The sequence below is a fragment of the Ursus arctos genome, unplaced genomic scaffold (assembly GCF_023065955.2).
Source record: "Ursus arctos isolate Adak ecotype North America unplaced genomic scaffold, UrsArc2.0 scaffold_5, whole genome shotgun sequence".
Classification (NCBI taxonomy): Eukaryota; Metazoa; Chordata; class Mammalia; order Carnivora; family Ursidae; genus Ursus; species Ursus arctos.
In genome coordinates, this window is record NW_026623067.1 from 79,082,865 (window position 1) to 79,110,673 (window position 27,809).

The 27,809-nt window shown below is 36.6% G+C and overlaps 1 long non-coding RNA gene across 3 annotated transcripts in view; it reads left to right on the forward strand.

The window, feature by feature from the left end:
* LOC130542731 (uncharacterized) overlaps nucleotides 1–27,809 on the forward strand; it is a 206,595-nt gene that overhangs the window by 165,028 nt on the left and 13,758 nt on the right. For 2 of the 3 annotated variants that reach the window (XR_008957473.1, XR_008957474.1), the window contains 2 exons: nucleotides 3,879–4,046; nucleotides 26,823–26,879. This is a non-coding gene — a long non-coding RNA (uncharacterized LOC130542731). Of the gene's footprint in view, nucleotides 1–3,878; nucleotides 9,521–26,822; nucleotides 26,880–27,809 lie in introns of all 3 variants that reach the window. The other variant, XR_008957475.1, reaches the window with a different exon arrangement.

Consider the following 27,809-nt stretch of genomic DNA (forward strand, 5'->3'; position numbering starts at 1 on the left):
TTTACAAGTACAGAGAGTTGGCTGAACTTGAAATTAAGGGGATAATCCTCCAGTCCGGGGGCCACATCTACTCAAGACTTTTGACACCAGCTGCAAGTTTGGGAGTCCCCAGGGCCATCCTGACTTCATATCAGCTGGCTACAACTTTAGAGTCCCCATGGACTCCCTCAGATATGAAAATGAGCTGGAATGAATCACAGAACTCATGAAAGTTCTACATTTATGATTATAGTTTTATTACAGAAAAAGGTACAAATCAGAATGGGACAAAGGAAGAGACATACGGGAGGAATGTGCATCTGGGAGGGTTCCAAGCTTGAAGGTTCAATGTCCCCAGGGTCATGTTACTTTTGTAGCATCAGTGTGTGAAAATATACACATGCAATATTGCTAACCCAGGAAGCTTCTGTAGCCAGTTTTTACCGAGTCTTCATTTCCTAGGTATGATTGATCAAATTATCACCCACGTGGCTGAACTCAGTCTCTCCAGCCCCTTCAGTTCCTTTGTTGTCAAGCTGCAATTGCATGGTTCGAAACTCCAACTCAGAGCACATGGATAGTCTTTCTGATGTTTCTTTTCTGATGTTTCTAGCTAACATCTTGAGTCATCTCATTAATGTAATCTATCTAGAAACTCACCAGGAGTCTACCAGGTAGCACAAACTATCTGGATACCAAAGACACTCCTACCATTCAGGAAATTCTAAGAGTTTAAAGGTTACTTCTCAGGAGTTGGGCAGATCTCTTTTTGGGGAAAATTAATACTTCATTGCACAACAAAGTTTTACTTAACACTTTTGCTTTATAATCATGTCCCTTTTTGCTAAAACTCCTGGTTTATGCTCAGGGATAAGATTATTCTTGGTTTAAGGAATTAAGGAACTAGAAAATACAAGAAGGCTACCCATAAAATGTTATACCAAAAAAAAAAAAAAAATGAGGTCACAAATGAGTGTTGTAAGGTATGGTATAATATACAAGGGCTCAGTGGGTGTGAATGAGAATGACCGTAAGTAGTTTAACGGAAGAGGCAGATTAGAGTAAGTCAAACTGTTGTAATGAATAGAACCCCAAATGTAAGTTTCAACATAATAGAAGTTTATTGCTTGTTCATGTAACAGTCCAAGGTCTTCTTGGCTCCATATAGTTATCAAGAATCCAGGCTAGTGACAGAAGTTGTAGCTTTAATACATGGTTTTTAAAGTTAATCTGGATATCACTATCCTGGTCTCCTGGTTGTAGGAGAGCATGAAGCAATGATTGCAGGACTTTTTATAGGTTATACCCATGAGTGCCTCATACTACCTCACTCACATTCCATTGGCCAGTCCTCATTCTTAGGGCCCCAACTAGGAGCAAGGGAAGCAGAGATATTTGGTAAAGATATATTCCCAGCAGGAAGGTAAGAATTAATTTACTGGTTCACATAGAGCTTGAGTTAAACTTTGAAGATGAAATATGACTGGAGAGAAAAAAGGGAACATATTTTTGGGGAAGATGGAGAACAGCGAGCAGAGCAGACAAGATTCAAGTTACACGGTTGTGAAAAAGTAAATTATTAGGAAGAGCTACAGGCGTGATTTGATAGATTGTTCCTTGATTCACATGGATTTATAAGTACTTGCTTAAAAATTAGTTTCTTCAACTAGACTATCACCTTCTAGCATAGTACCTGTCACATAGTGGATATCCAATTAATGCTATTAAATCGGGATGTTAATTTCAATTACTTAAACATTTAGTTTAATCAGAACAATGCTCCCTTTGAGAAATAACTTATCTGTCATCTTCAGGATGTATCACTTTTAAAAGTGATCTCATCAGCTGATACTCTAATCAATGGTTGTTTATTTACTTACTTATTTATTTATTTATTTATTTATTTATTTATTTATTTATTTTTAAAGCAGAGACTTTAGGTATATTTTAGAATTATATTACTTGGAACTACCAGCTAACTTTTCATAGTTTTTATTTGTTCTTGTGTTTATGTACATTGACTGTATGCCTTTATGAGGTAGGTTAAAATGATCTACGTATTAAGGATAGAGATTGAAATAAATTTTGTTTACTGAAAACACAGGTATTATATTTACAGTGAAGAAAGATATCTTTAAAATAGACCACAAATGAAGCTATTCAAAAGAAGAAAACTATGGAGAAGATGGAAAAATAGTAAATGATTATAGAAATCCATGAGATATAAATACCGTTTTTTATTCTTATCCCTTTATTTAGCTAGAAGATGAAAAGTTATTCTGAATGAAAGTACTTTGATTCTAGTATTTACCATGATTTTGTGTCTACTGATACGAGTTTTGTTCTTATTTGCACTCAGAGCGCAGAATCTAATAATAAAGCATAACGGCACTGATAATTTTTATTCTGAGTACATAGTTTGACTGACTTCTTAAGGATCTGCAAACGCGTAGGTGAAAATACTGCTAGGGAGGGGAATGACTGGGGGGAAAATGTGCGTTGCTTGGCCTTTACATCTGATTGCATTTGTTTAGAATGGAGAGTTTTAGTCACTATGCAAGGTCTTGCCTTGACCATCCAGATCTCCTCTCTGTCCTTTTCTACCATTTACTGTGCCCTGAGAGGCTACACTGCGTGGACTGCATTGGTGGGGTATCTTGTGCTCCGGCTTCAGTTAGGGTTCGAACAGTGGGAACACTTGCAGTGTAGCTCAGAGGGAGAGAGGAAAAATTATTCCTCTAGTTTCTACACTGTGGCATTGTGCCACAAAATGAATGTATCCTTTGTCTAAAATTCACAGCTCCTTTTAGATAGCCCTCTCTGCACAATGCTCCCTCCCTCCTTCTTTCTCTTTCTCTCTCTCTGTGTGTCTGTGTCTTTCTCTGTCTCTGTCTTGTGGGTCCTAGTAGATACACCTTATGATCCTCATTGCTTCAGGTCTGCAAGTATTAGCATTGCCCCGCTGTTACTGGCCCCAGGATACTGCACTACCTTTTATGGTTTTCTTACAACCTGTCCACACCTTTGTAAACAGATCCATTCATGAAATTCTTCTCACATAACAAATTTGAGACTTCATTATTTTGGGGCCAAAACCGGTCTGCAGTAACTGGAACCAGGGATTAGAAGGGATACTAGGAGTGAATTGCTCACTTAGTTCAAGAGAATGTTCTTGCTAGGCCGTGGGACGTGGATAATTTTTCGCCTACAGTAGTAATATGATCATCTCAATATTCATAGTAGTGGCATGGAATTAGGTGCAGGTAGAGGGCAAGTCATTGAGAGATCAACTGTGAGCTTAGTTGCTGTCATGGCAATAATGATTATGTAACTTAGGGTCCTAGAGAGTGTATACATGGAAATGGAGAATTTTAAAGCTTAAAATATGTATAGAAAAGCCAAACAGCCTCAAAGGCTATTTAGGAGTGCTAAATAGTAGTGGCAGATCAGATACAACTGGCAGAGTAATGGACCTAGCTGTAAGAGGCACAGGAATTCAGCTCCAATTTGATGTTCAGCATTGTCAGGTCTATTAGTTAAAGTAAGAACAATAAAGGAGAAGCGTGGGGACACTGAAATATGGGAAAGCATCATTTGGGCAGACATAGACAAGGTTGCCCCAAATCCTCTGATGCTGGCAGAGGCAGAATCTCTCCTCTATCTGAAAGAACTAGTCTTACCCTGTAAAAAAGACTTTTGATGATGAGATCTGTTACCTCACAAGGAGATGCTCAATAACCTAGGACTTCCTCTCACCAAGGCTGACCCAACAAATGCTACTGGTATACAGTACCCATCCTGGACTATTCTCTGGGGTACAAGCCACTTACCTGGTGGAAGGTTGGTTTCTTTTTTCTTTCTTTTTTTTTTTTAAAAGATTTTATTTATTTATTTGACAGAGAGAGGGACAGCCAGCGAGAGAGGGAACCCAAGCAGGGGGAGTGGGAAAGGAAGAAGCAGACTCCCAGCAGAGGAGCCTGATGCGGGACTCGATCCCAGAACGCCGGGATCACGCCCTGAGCCGAAGGCAGACGCTTAATGACTGCACTACCCAGGTGCCCCAGAAGGTTGGTTTCATGATACTTACCTGTTCATCATGGCGGGGCGGGGGGGGACACAAAACTTAGTCTTTCATGATCTGGGTAAGGATTTGTATTTCTTGCCCAATGTGCTTCTGCTAACACCACGATTAGTGCACTTACGCTATGGGATCGCATGCTATGGGATGCCTTAGCGGTTGCCTAGGTATTCTTCATGATGTCTCCGATCAGAGGACTCATTTGACAAGAAAGGAAGTGTAACAATGGGCTAATTCCCATAGAATTAACTGGTTTTCTCATGTGCCCCAATGAATAGAAGCAGCTGGATTCTACATGGAGGAATGGCTTGCTGAAGCTGAGTTACAATTTCAGCTGGGAAGTAATATATGCCATAGAAATGAGTCCTGAAATCCTGCTTTATCCTTTATGATTTTCGTACACCTCAACTTTTATGATACTCTCTTTCATTTATAAAGTAGGTCACTTTTTTCTCTTATTTTCTGCCTCTCTAGCCTGATTTGCAACTGATCAGTTGATGTCAGGGTACATTTCTTGGGATTTATGGAACTAAACAGATAAAGGGATAGTTGTGAAAGATTTGGCTCTTAAGCCATAGAATGTTGTAGTAATTAAGAAGGTACTTGTAGGACAGCCCAAAATTTAATCTGAGATGTTAAATTTAACTTGTAAATGGAGCAAATTGTTTGTTTCAAGTGTTGTATCTTCATTATTTTAACAGCAGGGATTTAAAAAAAATTCAGATACATTAAAACTATAGATGTGTGCATCAGTGGGTGAGAAAAATAAATCGTTGGGGACTCCACGGCTCTTGGCCCCCATTTCAGAGACACTTGAAGTAGCCTCTCTGAGTTCTATTATGGCATAGTTCTTTGCTCAATCCCTGTTTCTTTTGTCTCAACAGGAGGCATGTTGGAGGGGGTTTTAAATGCCTGGGTCCCAAATAGCAAATTCCATATGGAAATCATACAGTTTTCCTCCTATTGGTGGTGGTGCTTTGGGGAAGGGAGTTGAGTTTTGGTGGCACAAGTTTGTAAAGCTAAACATCTTAGTTTTGAGAGTTTATTCAAGGTCACTTGAAGGTCAAATTAAAATGTAAAAATTAATAACTTCTATATTTTTTAAAGATTTTATTTATTTATTTGAGGGAGAAAGAGAGAGAGAGAGAGAGAGAGAGAGAGAGAACAAGTGGGGGGGGAGGGGAAGAGGGAGAGGGAGAAGCAGACTTCCTGCTGAGCAGGCAGCCCGATGCGGGTACTTGATCCCAGGACTCTAGGATCATGACCTGAGCCAAAGGCAGAGGCTTAACTGGCTGAGCCACACAGGTGCCCCAACTAATAATTTTTAAAAGTTAGTGCTGAATCATACTTTCTAGCCTAGTACTCTACAACTCAGACAATTGTGCTGAATTTTATTCATTTCTCTTAATAGCTGCACTCATTTTTCTGGTTCTGTCCTTTTTGCTAGAGTTTATAACATTGAATGGTACTCCACAATCCTGAAAATTGTAATTTGGAAAACCTATCTGATCATTTTTGATGATTCTCCAAACTTTACTGACATACAGTTAGGCTGGATCCCTTAATAGCTACACTTTTACGTACATAAACTTGAAATGCCTGACCACTAACAGTGAAAGCCTAGAGGTATTAAAGGGTAAACTGTGCTTATTGCTCTAGACAGAGACCAACACATTCATGGTACAGGCCAGCAGAAGTTTGCATCTCTTAGAAACCATATATTACCAGAGGCTATTTTTACAGCTCATATTTTAGGGATTTTAGCAAGCCATTGACCTCTAACTTTGTATTTGTATTCTTTTGGACTAAATTGATGCTAGGTAGAGTATGTCTAAAGGTGCAAACCAAGAGGCTCCAACAGTCTATGAATAGTATGTGTCTTAATGGAAGGTTCTAATGCCATCCATCAGGCCCTGTAAGCCCCATGGAACTACTTGTGGTTTTTCACAGACTTCATGATCTTATTCCTCTCTCCATTTAGCCTGAAATATCCTTCCCCTTTTTATCCTTCATTTTTCAGGTCCCATTCCATGGAAAACTTTCCGCAGTGGCTCAAGTGTGTGGCAGGTGTTTAATCTAATGTGCTCTTATAGCGTGCATCTGCTGTCTATTTTGCAGTTGACTCTTTATTCCATTAAATTATGTGTTCCTTGAGGGAAGGAACTGTAAATATTTGTGCTCATAGTAGTTTGTATTCCTAGTAGTAGTTTAATGCTTATGAATACGGGCTTTGCTATCTGTGAAACCTGGGTTCAAGTTCCAGTTTGCCATTTATAGGGTGGATCACCCTGGATGAACTATTTATACTTTTGAGCCTTAGTTTCTTAATTTGAGAAATGTGAAAAATAGTATTACCTAATACAAGTATTTTGGGGATGAAATTATATATATACAAAGTACTTAGACCCTGGATGATGTTAGATGCTCAATAATTATTATAAAGTATTCCCAACAGATGTAGAATAAATCTTTCAGTTCCCATACATATTTATTGAACTTGGATACTTAACAAAAATGGAACCATATAATTATCTTGAATCATTGGCCCACAGGAAAAAGTGTTAGTCATCTCACAAGTAAAAATTAAGGGCAATGAGCAAGATCTGACAATTAGTTCATTACCATATCATTGCAAACATTACCCTACTACCCACACATGTATTATTACATATGAGTAAGTTACAGTATTACTATGAAATCACTTTCAAAATACTGGAATTGAGAGTTGTTGTAAGGGTTAGCTTGCCCTGACTGATAAGAATATTGTTGAAAGAATGGAGTTCAAGCTCATTTTTATGACACAGAGAGTTCTTCATGGTTTTTCTTCTTTCTCTCCTAAACTAGCTCTCTGCTCCATTCCACATTTTTGGATTCCTGTTATAGGCAGTTTTTTTTATGAACACACTCATCCAGTAGTTTCTGTTCCTCTCAATTTCCATAGCAGACACCCAATCCTCTTTCAAGATTCAGATCATAAGGTATTTTTGCTGATAAAACTTTTCCAATAATCTAGTGTATAATTTGCTATTTTATTTTTTTGTGTTCTTACCATACCCTATAGATTTCGTGTCACCTTATGTCATATGGATATGTCTTCTCGTAAGCCACATGAGGGCAGACCCTGGTATATAGCAAAAACTTACTGTATCTAAGCAAAGCAACAGATGATACAGTATTCTAAGCATATTCAAGGGACATTAGAAACTGTAATGCTTACATTTCAATTCCACTTGTTCTCCAAGTCCATTAATAAACATCTATTTATTTCTCATATTTTCAAGAGTTCTTAGGTTTGTTAAATATGCATTTAGATATGTAGATTAGTATATTGCCTACAATGATCTGGGCAGGTAATCTCTACAGGACTCAGGGAAACATGTTTATAATATTTAGGGATCTTTTATTTAAATGGAGATCTTATTTTCTCTTAGATACAATCAGTACATTGCCCAGATGAGTAAGGTAATAAAATATAAGAACAGTGAAAATAAAGGCAGAATTTCCACATGAGACATACTGGACAGTATCCAATTTGTATATAAAATGAACTTATATAATTTGGTCAATTTAAAAACACCAAATTTAGATTCAGGGCCATGGTTCTAGTCAAATCAGACTAATGGAATGACTATTCTGAGTTCAAACTCAGAGGAATACTGCCTGAGTGAGATCAATTGCAGGGGCTAGAATTTAGGCTTTATCCATTGTGTTCAAAATAAGAAGAAACAAAATGGAAAATTGCCCTAGCCTACTTTGGCTGCTCCCTGTATCTGACCTATGTTTGAGGTGCAGGCATCTTCTCATTCTCCTGTTCTCTTATTAGTCCTTTTTGCCCTGATTGTATGAGGGGAGCTGGGTTTTGGTTGCCCTTCTTAAAGCACTCATGTAATCTGTCCCTGGAGTTGCCCAAGGAGTTGTTGGATATGAAGGTTGAAACATGAATGAAAGTCCAGCCTCCACTTATTAGAAATGTGATTTTTTAAAAAGATTTTATTTATTTATTTGACAGAGAGATAGAGAGAGCACAAGTAGGCAAAGCAGCAGGCAGAGGGAGAGGGAGAAGGAAGCTCTCTGCTGAGCGGGGAGCCTGATGCAGGGCTCTATCCCAGGACCCTGGGATCATGACCCGAGCTGAAGGCAGACGCTTAACGTACTGAGCCACCTAGGAGCCCCTAGAAATGTGATCTTGTACAAGTTTCTAAAACTCCCCGAAGCACAGTTTCTGCCTTTGCTAAATGAGATTACATGCCTTCACAGGGTGTTTGTGAAAATCCATGGTGTAATGCGTATGAAAGCAGTACGTAAACTGCCAAACACTATGCAAAGGTGAGTTTAGTGTTATCAATCTGTGCTACATTGTGCCAGTAGGCAAGGACTGTTTTATGCTGAACTCTTCAGGACTTTTTTTTTAAAGAATGGTGTTGGTAGAAGACATTGTTCTGTTACTATCTATGGAGAGGTAGAATGTGAACATGGAAACATACTATGTTCCGGTCCACTTGCTGGACAACCTTTGGGGGTAACAGTTTGTCTGTAGAGCCCAGTTTTCTATGCAGTTGAGGATTTAGTCTTTTGTCTCAACACTTTAAAAATATTCTTGATGGGAATGGTTTAAAATATATTTAGAGGTTGAAGGAGTTAGTGAAGAAGGATTGATGGATTATTTATTGTGAACAGAAGGAAATATAAAATATATGCTGGCTCTATCTTATTGCCTTGTAAAGAGCACAGTCACCATAATTCTCCATTTTATTAGTAATGCAGGGGCATCACTATGAGTATTAGTTACACTCCGCTGTGACACTGGGTTATTTGCCTTTATATCACATAACTCCAAATTGTGTATTTTGATATTTGGTTGTTTTATAATTTTTATTTCCTCCTCTGCTGTCTTTTCTCTTCACTCTGGGGTAATACCTATACTAGTCTTGTTTTTTGCTTATTTGCTACTTTTTCATGAAAGTCAGGAGAGAGCCAGTGTATTCCAAATAGGTCCACCTCTCGACAGGCCTCCCTCAGAAGAAGCCTGGTAGGCACTCCAGGACTCTGAGAGCTGTGGAGAGACCTCCAACCTTCCCCACTCCATCAGTACTCAGAAACTTTCCTCTAGAGTGTGTCTCAGGAAAGTCAGGACTAATAATTGGGACAAGAAGCCAATTCTTTCCAGGTCATCACTCATTTCCTACACTTTAATCCTCTCTGTCCAAGGTATGTCCTTTTTGGCTCCATTTCTCACCTCTGAATTTCCTCCAGTGTGCCTTCCGGAAGTCATGCTCAATGAAGGAGGCAAAGCCTGTCTGGGGCTGAGAGAGTGACTATCAGCTCCGATTGAAAAGCATCCCTGCCATTCAGCAGACTGGGAGGTCAGCTGGGAGTAAAGGTAGCTACCAAGTTAATAGGACACAGCATTTCTGCAGAGTTCATGAGGCGACTGTCAAATGCCACAAAGATTCCCCTCCTTGAGTGAGTATTGCATTCTAGACCCACGTTGCTAACCTTATCTATTATTGGAGACAACCATTTGCTAAGCCACCCTCACTTCATAATAGCATTTAATCTCTAGTTAATTCTTCTCCAAATCTTACCTCAGAAACTGCAATCAACCCAGAACTGTTCCTTGCTTCCCTTAGATGTTCCTCAGAATCCTTCAAGCAGGAACCCAACCCTCATAAAGCGTTTATAAAGTATGCTTTCCCCTCCCCCTTTTGAAAGCTGAATTCCGTGATTCCTCTGGAGTACGTTCCCTTGCTGCATCAAGTCAATAAATCTGATTTTATTGGACTACAGGTTTGTTCCTCCTAGTCTTTAGCCAGTTAGAGTGTAATGCCAGTTACTGGCAAATCCCCTTTATCACTAACCTCTTTTCTGAACATAACATTAATATCATGTTCTAACTGGATCTGGACACTTCTTCCCCTGCACCCCTTCTCAAAGTGATAGCTGTCTTATCTTTCATGTATCTTATACCACTGGGTCTGCAGATGGACTATATGTCCTCTTGGCTGACTTCAGACCATCCTTCTTATCCTTACAAACATTCACTTTTAAATCTCATTTCATCAGATTATATTACTGTCTCCCCCACTCTTCCTTGTGATAATCAGCTATTGCCATCCTCTGCCTCACCCCTACTCTGCTACCCTCTATTCCCTGAAATGTTTCACTCTTGGCTTATTGGTGCTCTTTACGACAATTTGGTTGTTTTAATTCTTGGAAATTTCAGTACCTGTATAGATGATACTTCCAATACCCTGGTTCCTCAGTTCCTTGACTTTCCCTATTGACTTTTGTCTTCAGCTCTGCCTAAATCATTCACTCCCATGGTCATGCTTTTGGCGCTGTCAGTACACATAATTTAATTCCTCCACCAGCTCAGTTTCAGCTCCCTGAATACCAGTTCCTCGTTTTTTCTCATACTCTTGACTATCTCAACTCCAATAATTTTTCAGTCCTATTGGGTATAATTCTACCAGTGTTTTAGTGCCTGTAACTTCTGTGCCTCCAGTTCCCTCATTTTTTGTCTTAAATCACATCCTTTATCATTATAATAACTTCTTACTTGATCATGAAAACATGTTTAACCCATCTCTCCCCCTGCTCTATGTCTGCATAACTGAACGTGACTGCAGAAGAACGCAAAACCATGCTGTTTGATTGCATTTTATTTTATGATTTTTGTTTGACAAATGGCATTTTTAATTGTGACAGAACATATATAACATAAAATCTACCATTTTAACCATTTCAAAGTATATAATTTGTTGAGATTAAGTGCATTTACACTGTTATATAACTACTGCTACCATCCATCTCCAGAACATCTTCATCTTCCCAAATGAGAACACTGTATCCATTCAACAATAGCTCTTCACTCCTCCACTCCCCAACCTACTGGCAACCACGATTCTACTTTCTGTCTCTATGAATTTGACTATTCTAGGTACCTCATGTAAGCCCAATCATACGATATTTGTCCTTTTGTGACTGGCTTATTTTGCTTAGCATGAAGTCTTCAAGGTTTGCCCATGTTGTAGTGTTGTGTTAGAATTGCATTCTTTTTTAAAGCTGTATGTATATACCATATTTTATTTATCCATTCATGATTTTTTTTCTTAAATTCGTGATCACTAATCTCCTTTGAGCCTCAATTCTGCCAGATTGTCTTACTCCATTCCCACATTTATTTTACTCTCTCTCCTAGACTGTTATTTCATGCCTTATTCTACTTTCTCAAATCCATAAGACTTTACTCTTAGCTATTGATTTCGCTTTCTATATTACTGAGAATTAGAAACATTCAAGAAAGAATGTCTGTAAGATTCCATTGCCATGTCTACCAATGAACCTTAGCACCAATATACACTGTTTTCCCACCTTTTGTTATCATCTATTTTGCACCAGCTTACATTCCTTTTTATAATTACTCAAGGTCATTGCTATGATAGCTGTCCTCTCTTTTGCCTACGTCATCAGGTTTCCTTTTTGAAAAATGTTTAATTTCTTAATTTTTTTCCTGTTTTACTGAGATATAGTTGACATATAACACTGTATAGGTTTAAGGTGTACAGCATAATGACTTGATTTACATATATTACAAAATGTCCCCCACAGAGAGTTTGGTTGACACCCATCATCTCACATAGATACAAAAAATTTTTTTTTTCTTTGACATGAGAACTGTCAGGTTTTACTTTTTTTTTTTTTTAATTTTATTTATTTATTTGAGAGTGGGGCAGGGGGAGACAGCGGGGTGGGAGGGCAGGGGGAAAGGAAGAGAAAGAATCGTAAACAGTCTCACACGTAGTGCGAACTCCACACAGAGCTCGATCTCCACCACCTTTAGGTCATGACCTGAGCCAAAATCAAGAGTCAGATGTTTAACTGACTGCACCACCCAGGCACCCCCAGGATTTACTTTCTTAACAACTTCCAAATATACCACCCAGCAGTGTTATCTACAGTGACCATGTACATTATATTGAGGGGAGGTATTTTCCATCTTTTTCAGTGAAGTTCTCAATTCCAACCAGCCCCAAATCATGACCAGGCTGATTCAGGAAGTCTTACTACCAAGTCACCACAGAGTCTAAGAATTGCAGTTCTGAGTTATTAATTGATCTAAAGCGTGAGCCTTAAATACATTTTTTTCTTCCCGATTTTTATTTAAATTCTAGTAGTTAGCATACAGTGTAATATTGGCTTCAGGAGTAGAATTTAGTGATTCATCACTTACATACAACACCCAGTGCTTATCACAAGTTTTCTCTTTAATACCCATCACCCATTTAGCTCATCCCCCCACCCACCACCTTCCATCAACCCTCAGTTTGTTCTCTATCCTTAAGAGTCTCTTATGGTTTTCTTCCCTCTCTCTCCTCTTTTTTTTTCCACTTCTCACACATCCAACTGTTTTGGTTCCTAAGTTCCATATATGAGTGAAATCATATAGTATTTGTCTTTCTCTGACTTATTTCACTTAGCATAATACACTCTAGCTCCATCCACGTCACTGCAAATGACAAGATTTCATTCTTTTTGATGATTGAGTAATATTCCATTATATATATATATATATATCTCACATCTTCCTTTTCCATTCATCAGGTGATGGACGCTTGGGTGGGCTCTTTCCATAGTTTGGCTATTGTTGATAATGCTGCTATAAACATTGAGGTGTTTTCCATCAGTATATAACGTGCTGGAACTTCTCTCATCTTAAAAACAGCAAAACTCTTCCTAACTCATTTTCTTCTTATCACCACTAGTTTTTCTCCTTAACTTTGCTATGAAACCTCTGGAAAACCTTTGCTATACTTGCTGCCTCAATTTCTTTTTTTAAATTAGTTCTAATCTGTCTTTTGCTCTACCACTCTAGTGAAACATCACTTATCAAGGTCACTAATGGCTTCCACGTTTTTAAATCCAATCCAAATCTCAGTCCTCATGTTACTTGACCCTTTTAAAATATTACATACCACTGATCTCTTCCTTTGCTTTGATGCACTCTTCTTGCTTGGCTTTTTGGACAACTACTATTCCTGACTTCTCTCCTATCCCACTGACCTTTTCTTATTAGCCTTCTTTGCTGCTTTCCCCCCACCTCCCATTTCTCTGATTTCTAAATGATAGGGGGCCCAGGTCCTAGTTCTTGGTCTTCTTTGAATTTCTATATGCTCCCAACTCTAAATGAGCCTTCAAGATCTTAATGAGCCTTATATAACTACAATCTGACCACTTTACATAGTTTCTTCTTTTTCTTCCTGAATGTCCTTTCTCAAATACCACTATCTCAGGTTAGTTCACGTTGGACCCTCACACCCAGCCACAGCAGTTTCTTCTCTCTTTTCCTGTTAGCCTTCATTACTATTTAGCAAACTGTATTTTTAAGTTATGTACCTTCTATATTGCCCATGAGAGCAAAGATTTTTATTTGTTTTGTTTAGTATTGTAAACAAATACTATTGTATCCCCAGTGCTTAAAACAATGCCTGACACATAGTTGGAATTTAATAAATATTTGCTGGATGAGTGAATGAAAACTTAGTACTGAGAATTAGGAAAAGTAAGATTTAGAGCCACATGTACAAGAGCAAATAGGTCCTTAGTTATTATCTCCATGGTTTTCCTATGAGTAAAATTTTAGTTTTATGAAGTAGCAGCTTAACAACAATAATAACAACTGAATACTTATTATGTGCAGAAGCCATCCCACATGCTTTCTTCACGTCTTATTTAATCCGTACAATCATAAGAAATAGCTATCATTACCTCTGTTTTATCGATGAGGCTAAGCAACTTGTTCAGAGTCACCTTGCTAGTTAAGTGATTATGCTGGGATTCAAAATCAGTTTTATCAGTTGTTGTTTTTTTTCCACTGTAATACATGGTTTACTCTTTGGCACTTGGCTGATGGTTTTGGTTAATGAGGTATTAATGTAAGCAATAAATTAGTCAGAAAAACTGAATGATATGCCATTAAGCCTTTTGAGTTTATCATTTCTTTTATTATGCAAACTTAAATATAATGCAGTTTTAATATCTTCTGTATTTGTGGGAGATCTGAATAGTCAAAATGTAGGGCAAGCATTGTTTTCATTTTTAATTGAAAATTAAAATTTGCCCTGTATCAAAATCTGCATGCATGTAATAATAGAAACAGATATGCTTGACCTTTTTTAGTGTAATATTTGGTTATTAAAAATGGAATTTTATTTGGTTTGACTATTTCTCTTGCATTTAAGAGGCAATAAAAAAGCTCTCCTGCAGCTAATTTAAAAATAAGAACAAATTCTCATGGATGTAATGCAAATATCTGCTGTGAGGCAAAGCCTGCTTCATTTTATTTATTTATTTCTGCATTCATTACATTGATTACACTGTAATGGGATTCAGGGACCCTAACAATGGAAGAGAAAATTGAATAGGTACATGTGAGAGAAAATTAGTCAGCCAATTTTCCTGCATTTTGACACGACATTGTGATTTTTATTTTGAGTTTTGTAAATCATTCATTTTGGGGCTGTGATAAGCAACATAGATATCACTCAATTTTCCAAATGTAATTTGAAGCAATTTTTTTTCTTTTGATACATTTTTGGTTATGTGATAAAATGTGTTGATAAATTAATCTACTTTTCATATATAAAACTTCCTTCCTTAGATCAAAGAAAATGTTCATTGTCAGTTATACATACTTGAGTAACTGAGTGGTTTAGGCATTGGAAGAACTGATTCCTAGCTCCAACTTGTACATTTTCTTACTCTCTGTGCCTTGATTTCTTCCTCTGAAAACTCAGCATATTCCTTATCCTCTTTATTTTATGGGTATATTGAAACTTTCATCAGGTAATTTATGAAAATCACTTTGTAAGTTGAAGTCACTATGTAAATGTAAAATGGTAGTGGTTTTATTACTATCCTGTGGCTTAAAGGGATTTTTAAATGTATTATCAACTTGGGGCACCTGGGTGGCTCAGTCAGTTAAGCACCCGACTCTTGGTTTAATCTCAGGTCATGATCTCATGGGTGATGGGATCAAGCTCCAGGTTGGGCTGCATGCTCAGCAGGGAATCTGCTTGAAGATTCTATCTCTGCCCCTCCTCCACCCCACATGTGCATGCTTATGTACACACAGTCTCTCTCTCTAAAATAAATAAATAAATCTTAAAAAAAAATGTTTTATCAACTTTATACTTTCTCCAAAATTGATGGTTTTGGATTGTAACATCCACCTTTTAGAATTATTTTTTAGTTAATGAAGAATTTCCTGGAGTATAAAGTAAGCCCTTCATGGATTTACAGTACTGGTAAGGAATTAACATCCTAAAGCTTACTCAGATTGTGTTTTCTTTTTCGTGTTCATTTTTTTTGTTACTGAAATAATTAATTTTGATATTTAAATTGTTTCTATTTTTTTGTGGTTATAAACAAGGCTGTAATGCATTTTTGAGTGCATATGCCTTCACATATTTATATAATTTAATCTTGAGTTTTCTGGTTGACATGGTGTACAGTTTATAAGAGATTCTGCCTAGATCCTATCTGGGCTCAAAAGGAAGACCCTTTTGTTAGCCTCTCCCCAGTTTATTTATTTATCTTGAGAGAGAGAGTGCGAGCGCGGCACACACGGGGGAGGGGCAGAGGGAGTGGGAGAGAATCTCAAGCAGATGCCCCATGAGCGCAGAGCCTGATGTAGGGCTCAATCTCAAGACCCTGAGATCATGACCTGAGCTGAAATCAAGAGTTTGCTGCTTAACCAACTGAGCCACCCAGGTGCCACCAATTCATTTTAAATCTATAATTTCAAATCTACAAGATGATCATCTGAACATCGCATTCCACATGTAAGCACTGAATCATAATTTATGTGTCAAAAAAGAAAAAGAAAAAATTAGACTTTCTGTTATTGATTTCTAGTTTAATTCTTTTGTGGTCAGAGAACATACTTTGTATAACCTGTGTCCTTGGTTTTATGGCCCAGAATACAGTCTGTCTTAGAAAATGTTCTGTTTGCACTTAAAAAGAATGTGTATTCTTCTGTGGTTAGGTAGAGTGTTTCATCAATGTCAATTAGATCAAGTTGGTTGATAGTGTTATTCAAGTTTTCTATATCTGTATTAGTTTGCTAGGGCTTCTGTAATGAATACCACAAACTGAATATCCAAAGGTCTGAAGTTAAGGTATTGGCAGAGCTGTCCTTCTTATGAAGGTACTAGGAAAAAGATTTATTCCAAGCCTCTCTTCTAGCTTCTGGTAGTTCCCTGGCTTGTGGTAGCAGAACTCTAAAATTCACATAGCATGTTTGTCTCTGTGTCCAAATTTCCTTTTTTTATGATCCAATCCAATCATATGAGACCAGAGACCTATCCTACACTGAAAAGACCTCATCTTAATTTAACTAACTACCTCTGTAATGTTCTATTTCCAAATAAGGTCATATTCTGAGATATTGAGGGTTAGGACTTCAACATGTGAATTTTTGATGGGACACAATTTAACCCATAACAATTTAACCCATAACCCTTACTGATTTTTGGTCTACTTTCCTATATATTATTGAAGCAGGTATTAAAGTCTCCAGCTCTTATTGTGTATTTGTCTATCTTTGTATTTCCTTATAGTTCTATCAGATTTGCTTTATGTATTTTCTAGCTCTATTATTAGGTACATAAGCTCTTGCAACTCTTATGTTCTCTTGATGAATTAACTCCTTTATCATTATGAAATAACCTTTATTCTTGATAAATATATAATATTTTTTGTTTTGAAATTGACTTTGTCAGATATTAATATAGACACTCAAGTTTTCTTTTGATTTGTGTTTATCTGTATTCGTATTTATGTATATATCTTCTTTGCTGTTTTTTATCTCATTTCTCTGTTTGAATTTATGAACTATGGATTCTTGGAACTGTTTTGACACACAGGCCCTGTAAATATTTGATACAAATGTTTCATAGTTTAAATGCTCCTCACTGTTTGAGGAGACCTGCAGTAGATGAAGAGGTCTCATCTATTATTTTCAGCCAGCAACATGCACATGATGCATAAAAAAGAACTTGGGGAACCATGCAAGATGTCTGAGATATCTCCCTGCTTTGACTGTGCTTCTTGATTTTGTGTATCCTTGAAATTTATGTAAAGTTTCATAGTGAGAAAGATCTCTGATTTGTGGGAATCTGATCCTTGCAACAATCAGATCCTTTGTGTTGGCTCATACACTTAAACATTTGGAGGCACATCTGCCAGAAAAAGAATTTTTTAAATTTTCTAAAACAGTTTGATTTTAAGGTTCTGTTGGTAGTAACTGAGGTATATGGCTTGAGGGGTGGTAGGGAAATAAGCTTTCCAATCAAAGGTTTATTACTCTCTTCATATTTAAAACAGATAAATAGCAACTTTAAAACTGGTAATAGTTATTCCGAAGTTCTAATCCCTAGTAAATCTGTTACTGTTTTCCCCTCTTCTATATTCTAACATGGGTTTTACTGAGAAGAGGGATTATTTGTGTAAATGAGGGTCCCCTACTACTATCTGAGTTCCCTCTTGTCTTGCCTGGTCAGCATGTGCTTGCTGGCATATGCTGCTGTGTTTTGAGCTGGTGAGACTCATCTTTTGGTCTCTCTGCAAGATCAGTGAAAGGGGAATGTCTCTGCATCTGCTGACTAGGCATCTTGGAATCTGCTATTCCTGAAGGTCCTCTGAGACCTAGCCATATCATCCCCAAACCCAACACCTTGAATCACCTCGCCCCTCACTATAATGGCCTTATGTCAGATCCACTGGCTTCAGACTATGTGCGAATGCTTGGATAATTTTCATAACCCATGGACTCCAAGGAGTCACTGGAGAGGGATGCTTCCTCCTACCATCTTCGGCCTAAATGTTCTCCACACAGTTTCTAATTTGTTGTAGCTGTTTCATATTGTGGTAGATAGTTTTCCTCTAGAATCTCTAGGGGTGAGTGAGGCAAAAGCCTATATAACTTCAACTTTACCCTCTCTTATGCTTTGATATCACTGACTGTTATTAAGAAACTGAGGGAATAATAAAGAGCTTGACATCTTACCTTTTTGCTCTACTCTTTGTTCTTGCTACCCTTTTTAGCTTATCTCTTGGAATCTTCTTTCCTCTGTTGAAGGAGAGTTTCTCTATGACATACGCATTTACTTTTCATGATCTTTTTTGAACCCATCCCCTGCTTCCTGATGCAGTAAATCTCAAACTAATACTTAATGTCTGAGCACTATAGGAGGACATGATCTATGGGATCTTTTTTTTTTTTTAAATATTTTATTTATTTATTCATTTGACAGCGAGAGACAGTGAGAGAGGGAACAGAAGCAGGGGGGAATTGGAGAGGGAGAAGCAGGCTCCTCGCCGAGCAGGGAGCCTGATGCAGGGCTTGATCCTAGGATGCTGGGATCGTGACCAGAGCCGAAGGCAGATGCTTAATGACTGAGCCACCCAGGCACCCCTGATCTATGGGATCATAATCATATATTGGTTTGACATTTCCAAAATTATTGTCCCAAATTTGCAAACCAAACCTACAACAAATGAAAGAAACAGATCAGAGAGTGTTCAGATTTTGTTAAAAATATTTCCAGGGGTGTTGGAACTAGATGAAATTGTAGGGATGAATTGCCATTTATTAAAAAAAGAAATTATCTGCAAGGGGAGCTAGATGATGTTGCAAAGAATAGGGTAATTAAATGAAATATGAGGGTCCTGCTGACTCCTTCAACGCACGAGACACCTATCATAGCTTATTTCAGATAATATTTTCCATTAACCTAGTAAGTTAGATTTTTTTCTTTTCTTTTTTTTTTTTTTAAAGATTTATTTATTTATTAGAGAGAGACAGCCAGCGAGAGAGGGAACACAAGCAAGGGGAGTGGGAGAGGAAGAAACAGGCTCCCAGCGGAGGAGCCTGATGTGGGGCTTGATCCCAGAACGCCAGGATCACGCCCTGAGCCGAAGGCAGATGCTTAACGACTGCGCCACCCAGGCGCCCCATAAGTTAGATTTTTTTAAACATAAACACTCCTTTATATATGAAGAACTGGAGAAGAAAGTTACAGCTAAGTGTGACAAGGACAGAATTTGAACCCACAAATGCCCATTTTGTGAATCCCAAACCTGTGTCTATCTATCATATCCTTCTATAGGTGCTAAAAAAGACCTGAGACTCAGATCTGCAGAGCTATAGGCAGTCTATAATCTACCCCATAGTGCTCATGGAAAAGAGTAAATAGGCTCTTGTGTTCTATGTGATTTTTTCCCCATTTAAGTAAAGCCTGTACGCACCTATTTTTCTGATTAAAATCTTATAGATAGACACATTGGTAGGGAGACTATTCCTGAGTGCTGCATAGCTCTAGGGAAAAAACCCCGACAACTGATAAGTGAGATGAAGTTTAGGATTTGTAAAGGAGATAACTATAAATGTACATTGGTGTTTGGGGAGAAACAAAGTGAAACATTTTTAGCAAAGGGTATCATAGATGCTTGAAAATATGTTGCTACAAAAAACTTAAATTGGGCTTAACAGTTCTTGAGACTTTGATCTAAATCAAAAGGTTTTTGGACAGCTTATGGATTTTTTTTTCTTCCCTGAAATTGTTGGAAGCCATAGATTTGAAAAGGAATTTCACATAGATATGATTATCACAGCAGTGATAAACTGTTATCTCTACAGAACAGAAGGAGGCAAATCAGTGTTTTGTGGGACCAGGTTCCGCAGCCCTGGTATGGCAAAGCCAACTGAAAACATGGGATATTATGCATGTTAAAGGGATCCTGATGAAGTTTCACCAACATAAACTTCACCAAGTCACTTAAATATAAATAAGATGCTTTCATATTGAATTGCTTGGAAAAGGGAACTTTTGCTCTTTCTCCATGAATTTTAACTTAAGAATATATAGCCATATGAGCTAAAATATTATCATCTGAAGCAATGGTCTCCACATTTTCCAAATTGCACCCCTTATTAGTAAAACATTTTGAAGCACACGTCTCCAAATTATATTGCTTATATTTATTTAAAAAATTGGCATTGATATATATTATAAAAGTACACACAAATGAAAATTTAAAGTACAAGTAAAATGAAATAAATAATATATAAAAAATTTTAAAAATTTTCGCTTTTACTTAAAATACAAGTATTATTAATACCAGTATAATCAAATGTGTTACATTCTTTTTGAAAAAGGTGGTTTAACATTTTTGTGATCCAGTTATTTGAAGGTGTAATTCTAAGACCATACAATGTGGAGGAGAGCCAATGCCATAGCTAGATTTCTGTGGATTCTCAAGTGAGTTGTGAGTTTTATCATCACTTTGGCTCTAAATTCTTATTCTTGTTGGGAATCATTTACAGGTGTGATCTCTACACTGCTTTGTGCTCAAGGCAGAGAATCAGTAAATTTCCTTTCTGCAAACTGCATTGGGATGTTCGATATCTCTGCTCTTAAATGTTATTTGGTTCTGACACCAAGGCTTTCTCATTGACCAACTTTGCTCATGGGCTCTGGCCTCTTACTAGTGCAGTCTTCTCCCTCCCTCTCAAATCCTTCTCTGATTGTTACTATCTGTTTCCCAGCTTCTTCCATATCCAATTATATCTCAGCGTGATTTGTTGTAACAAACCATTAGCCAAAATAAAGAATTTGCAGAGACTTTAAATGTCTTGCCTTCCTTTCTTCCTCCATAATCCCTCTGTAGATGGAAGGGAAGAGGACCTAGATTCATTTATACACTCTGAATGATGGCACTGGCTTCAGAAAGCAGAAATGGCTAAAAATAGTTTCGTTTTGTTTTTAACTGAGCTGAAATTCATGTAACATAAAATTATTCCTTTTAAAGTGTACAATGCAGCGGCACTTGGTACATTCATAATGTTGTGCAACTACCATCTCTGTCTAGCTCAAAAACATTTTCATTACCTCAGATGCAACCTCATTCCCATTAAACAGTCATTCTCTATTTCCTCTTGTCCCATCCCCTGGCAGCATCTGCTCTCTGTCTCTATGGATTTGTGTATTCTGGGTATTTTATATGAATGAAATCATATAACATATGACCTTTTGTGTCTGGTTTGTTTCACTTAGTACAACATTTGCGAGATTCATCCTTATTGTAGCATGTATCAGCACTTTATTTTTTTAATGGTTAAATAATATTCCATTTCTTATACCTACCATATTTATTTATCTGTTCATCTGTTAATGGACCTTTGGGTTGTTCCTACTTTTTGGCTGTTGTGACGAGTGCTACTATGAACCTTTGTGTACAAGCATTTGGTATAATTCCGTTTTTAAATAATTTTTTTTCATTCCTTAATACTATTTTCTCTTTTGCACGTTTAATCAATTACTACAGTGATCTGACATCTATTGGGGTACTGGAATTTCATACTGATCACTACTTTGGCTTTCCATTCAGACTCTATTTTAGCGGCTCAGGAGCTTCTATTTTAACTCTTTTCCTGGGGAGGGGGTGGAGACTAGATTTGGCCAATGATTTGGTCCTGGATCACCTTGCACCTCACTATGGAAGTGGGAGTGAATGTTGGGTCACCGGCTAAAGACCTGCAGTATGAAGCTGAGGCAAAAGTGATCATTTGAAGGAAAGACCCAGGAGTATTAGACCTTGGAAGTTGAAGAAAACAGGGGCATTAGATTAAAGCCAGGTTCTGGGATTCAGTGGACATGACTTAAGACAAAGACACATTCATGTCCCATTCCTATGTCCTTTTAGGGCATATGTCTCATATTTTTGTGGCTTGCCTTGTCTTTTTTAGGTTAACTGTATTCACCAGCTAGAGGCCAAGTATTACATCTTTTTATCCCATAAATCAGAATCAAAAGACTACTATCATCACTTTTGTTAGTGATCCGTTGTGTTGATAAGAAAAGTTTACTTAAACTGTGTTACTTTTCATGTAAGGCTACTACCCTACGTTGGAAGCACACAGGGATAAAAAGTAAGAAGCAATTGTAAGAAGGAAAGAGCATTATTAACACTCACTTACCACTTCTGAGCCATGAGTTAACTGCTTGTCTACAAATCTATGTGTATGTGGTTTTTTCCAGCTAGTCAATTCCTCCTAAATCTTCAAGCAATGGTATAATCAATGCGGCTGCTTAAACACTTTAGGCGGATAGAGTCAATAAAATTTCCTAAAGAAGTTGGAATTAACTCTGTGTTGCCTTTTATTCTATGGGGAAAGAGATCATGTTTATTGTCCATTTGACAGGTTTTTATTTGCAGGTTTATTTGAGGGAGTCATAATTAAAGCAAATAAATGTTGTTAAAGGGAGAATATTACTTATAGTGAAGATTAAGAATATTATGTGGCTTTTTTGTTGTTAATTTTTAATTTTTTTTCTAGCTTTATTGAAGTATAATTGACATAAAATTGTATATATATACGATGTATATGATAGCCGGATAAGCATATACATTGTGAAATGATTACCATACAAGTTAATTCACACGTCCATAATCTCACATTGTTACCTTTTGTGTGTGCACGTGTGTGGGTGTGTATGTGGTGAAATTGGTTAAAATCTATTATCTTAGCAAATTTCATGTATGCAAAGCAGTATTATTAACTATAGTCACTATACTGTACATTAGATCCCCAGAATGTATTCATTTTATAACAAAATTTACGCCCTTTGACTGACATCTTCCCACATCTATCCTCCATCCCTTGGTAACCACTATTCTACTTTTTAGTTCTGAGTTCAACTTTTTAGATTCCACATATGAGTGACATCATACATATTTGTCTTTCTATGTCTGGATTATTTACTTGGCATAATGTTCAATCTGTGTTTTTGCAAATAACAGGATTTCCTTCTTTCTCATAGGTGAATACTATATAAATACATATATGTATGATACATATATACCACATCATATATATATATATATATATATAAAACAAGTAACAAGTATATATATATAACATATATATCATATATATAACATATATATCATATATATAACATATATATCATATATATAACATATATATCATATATATAACATATATATCATATATATGTTATATATATCATATATATATCATATATAACATATATATATAACAAGTATATATATAGTAACAAGTATATATATATAACAAGTATATATATATAACAAGTTATATATATATATAACAAGTATATATACCACATCTTCTTTACCCGTTAATTTGTTTGGTGGACACTTAGGTTGTTTCCAGGTCTTGGCTATTGTGAGTAATGCTGCAATGAACGTAAGAGTGCAGATAACTCTTCGAAATACTGGTTTCATTTCTTTTGGATATATGACCAGAAGAGTAATTTCTGGATCATACGGTAGTTCAATTTTAAATCTTTGAAAAACCTCCACACTGTTTTCCAATATGGCTGTATCAACAGTGTACAAGCGTTCCCTCTTCTCAAGGATACTTTTATCTTTTGTCTTTCGCATACAAACCATCCTAACAGATATGAGGTGATATCTCATTGTGGTTTTGATCTGCATTTCCCAGGAGAGTAGTGATGTTGAGCGTGTTAGTTGTCTACATATGTGTGAGTCTGTTTCTGGGCTCTGTATTCTATTCCATTGGTCTACGGATCTGTTTTTATGCCAGTACCATACTGTTTTGATTATTATAGCTTTGTAGTATAGTTTGAGATCATTAAATGTGATGCCTTCAGGTCTGTTCATCTCTCTCAAGATTGCTTTGGCTATTTGGGGTCTTCTGTGGTTCCTGCAAACTTTAAAATTGTTTTTTTCTATTTCTGTGAAAAATGCCATTGGAATTTTGATAAGGATTGCATTGAATATGTACATTGCTTTGGTTACTATGAGCATTTTTACAATATTAATTTTTCTAATTCAAGAACATAGGATATCTTTCCATATATTTATGTCTTCTCATTTTTTTTTTGTCATCAATGTCTTATAGTTTTCGGTGTACAGACCTTTCATTTCCTTGGTTAAATTTATTCCTAAGTATTTTGTTCTTTTTGATGTTATTGTAAATGGAATTGTTTTCTTAATTTCTTCCTCAGGAAATTTGTTGTTAGTGTATAGAGATGCAATTGATTTTTGTGTGTTGGTTTTGTGTCCTGTGACATTATTGAATTTAACTATAATTCTGTGTACTTTAAAGGGTAAAGTTTTTGATTTGAATGAACTCTGACCTCTAGATTTTTTTCTTTTATGGACTGTACCTATTTTCGTTGCTGTATTTTAAAGATCTCTGTCTAACCCAAGGTCGCAAAGGTTTTCTCCCATGTTTTCCTTTAAAGGTTTTATGACTTTCATTTATATTTAGGCCTATGCTCCATTTTAATTTAGGCTTCTGATACATTTGGGTAGGATACCAATTATAATAGAGGACATTGGATATACTAGTTATAATGGTTGGTTGTAAGAAACATGAACTTACTTAAGTATTTCAAGTAAAAGTAAATTTATTGAATGAATACTGGAAATTCTGATGGAGGCTAGTTTTAGAAGTATGGTCGGTTCTCATGAGAATTGGAGTCATTGGGCATCTTCTCTCTCTTGTTCTTCTTTCTCATTTGTTCATATAAACTCAGGTTTGTACTTTGGCCAAAATGTACCTTTTATTCAACACTTGAGAAAACCAGGTCCTTTGGAGGCATTTGCCATGGACTACTCATAATTTTTTTCTGTTTTCTACCTTTTTGTCACCTTCTTGGCTTCCAGATTATTAGCTTGCTATTCATTTTTGTATGAATGTGCTTTTGCTTCATATACTTTCCTGATTTCAGTAGATGTGAACCTTACTTAAAAGAATTCCTTTTCTACCTTGTTCCCATGGTTTTGCATGGGCTGTTATCAGGTTTATCATTACTATTGGGTGAAAATAATCCAGATGTTTGACAATTTTAGGATCATGAATCTTAAACTTGCTTAAACGGTTAAGAAGTGTTATCCTTTTCTGCACTATCATTAAAAAAGAAATAATGTGACTATTTCACAATAAGAGAAGGCCTATTTCTCATTTTGCAGATCAACTAAAGTTTTTATCTTCATTCAGGAAATAGAACATGGGTGGCCCTTATTATAACATGTTATATAGTGACTATAATACTGGCTGGGGAACAGTTGAGGCATTAGGTGACATATTTATGTTGCAAATGCTAAATTCTACCTCCATCCCATTCTAAGCCCCTAATTGGGAACTTGGGAAACTTAAATTGGAAACTTTCTACAAACTTCCATAATGGGCTAGTCCCCTTCCATTTCCTTCTACAGCTATGTTGCACTCTTCTCACTCTGCTTTGTGCCCCAGGAAACTGCGTTATGTGGGCTGTATAAATAGTTTCCTAGATCTCTGGATTTTATTTGGGTTTGGCTAATTAGAAGTCCTAATCAAAATGAGTAACTATCTTTTTTTTTCACCGCATAGAAAAGTATGATTTGAGCCACTAGTCTCTTATTGTGAAATCTGTTGGTGCATGTGATCTGAATGGTTGGTGCAAAGCTGTTCCTTGTAAAGAAATATATCAGTCATCAGTAATGCTATTGGCCTTTCCCAGCAGACAATATTTTTCTTGCCATTGCTTCTTTTCCTTCTTTCCTCTTCATCCTCACCTTTTTCCTTTTTAATTTTGAAGCTGTGCCATACTGTGTACATAGGATTTTCTATTGTGTTCTGTGCTTGGGCTTGCCTGGTTTTAGTTCACCAGAGAAAGTTGCATTGATTTCTGATTCTATATTGTTTTAGTTGAATGTGTGAAGAAGACCTTTCCTGCATCAATTTTTACTAAGGCATCAATACAACTGATTTCTAATGCCAAGTGAGGGAGAGCTAAATCCTCATACTCACTTGTTACAGAGAAAAATGTCAAGAAGCACATTCATGACCTTTGGAACATTTGGCCAGATCAAGGATATAGAAAAGAGGTCAAAGGGGCACCTTGGTGGCTCAGTCAGTTAAATTCTGCCTTCAGCTCAGGTCATGATCCCAGGGTCCTGGGATTGAGCCCAGCATTGGGCTCTCTGCTCAGCGGAGAGCCTGCGTCTCCCTCTCCCTCTGTTGCTCCCCCTGCTTGTGCTCTCTCTGTGTCAAACAAATAAATAAAATCTTAAAAAGAAAAAGAAAAGAGGTCAAAGAGTGAGAAGGGCTTTGTGAGAAAATTGTCTTGGTAGACTTCTGTTGTCATTCTGTGAATCCCTACCTACATCTCAGACACAAAGGGAGGCAAGAGTTGAGGGGGCTGTCTCTCTCATACCTGACAAGCTGATGTAGTCTATGATTGCAAGACGAAAGTCAGATTCTAGCCCACCGTTTAATAGAGTAAAGGAATTGCAGGTGTTTCCTGTGGATCAGAGGTAGATCCCACATGACAGAGCATGCCAGAATAGATCTGGTTTTGGTCTTACCCGAAAGAGGGAGTGATGGGATTCCAATGGTGAGAGTCTGTGTAGAGTGAGAACTGACAACCAGGAGCAGACTCGTGAAGGAACAGAATATATCATTAATATTATAGAATATGAAGTCAGAAGGGCCCAGTAGAGGAGCCTCTGATGGGTTCAAGGAAGCACCCATAGGAGAAGGAATCAGCTTGAAACATCTGCCGTGCATGTCGTGGTTTAGTATACAGCACATTTAAAAGTGTTCTGTGGGCTTATAATATTCTTTGTAAGATACAAAGTTAGGAATAATGTTTTTTCCATTAAAAATTTATTATCAAAGTATAGTTGACGTATAATGTTATATTAGTTTCAGGTGTACAACAGTGATTCAGCAATTCTACACATTACTCATACACTAACTACGGTAAGTGTAATCACCATCTGTTACTGTATATTTTCTTCTTCTTAATTATAATTCATTTCCATTATGCCACTTATTTTTATTTACTTGAATGAACATAAACAATTGGTGTTGAAGACTGCCATTGAAATTTTGTTTCTTTTTAGTTATCTTTGCATCTGGTAGATTTTGTTTTATAACTTGGTTGGATGCATGAATGTTCAAAACTGCTATATCTTCATTACAAAAACTACTATGATCCCAATAAATAATTGATTAAGGACATGAAAAGTTCATTCATAAAAGAGAAGATATAAATGCAAAAATGCATATACAAAAATGTTAAATGTGAGTAATAAGCAAAACAGCAAATTACTGTGTTCATTAAAAAATATTCATTAACAAATATTTATTGAGTACCTATTATGTGTCAACCACTGAGCTGGCCATTGGAGGTACACAACAAATATCAGATATAGTCCCTGTTCTCATTGTGCAGGTGGAGAATAATAGGTCGTATTTTTATGTGTTTTTATTTTGCCTAGCAAATCAGCAAGTACAAAAATTATAATGCATAATGCTGATAAAGATACATTGGGCAAGGCATTCTTCCAGACTGGTGATCATAGTTTTTGGAAATTTGTCTGTCAATATTGGTCATACTTTTTAATCTAATTATTGTATTTCTAGAGATCTTTGCTAAGAATATAATAAAGAAAAGAAGTTAAAAGCATGAATAACAGTTTTTAATAGCACTATTTATCATGGCAAAATTATATAAAACTTCAATGTTCAGCTAATAGTGGAAAGCTATGTTATGGAATGCTTATGATAAATTGCTAAGTAATTTATATATGAAGTTGTCTATATAATTTCAACTATGTAACATATCAATTAAAAAGATACAAAGAAAATACATGAAAATGATAATAGAAAATTAAACGAGAAGCTCTC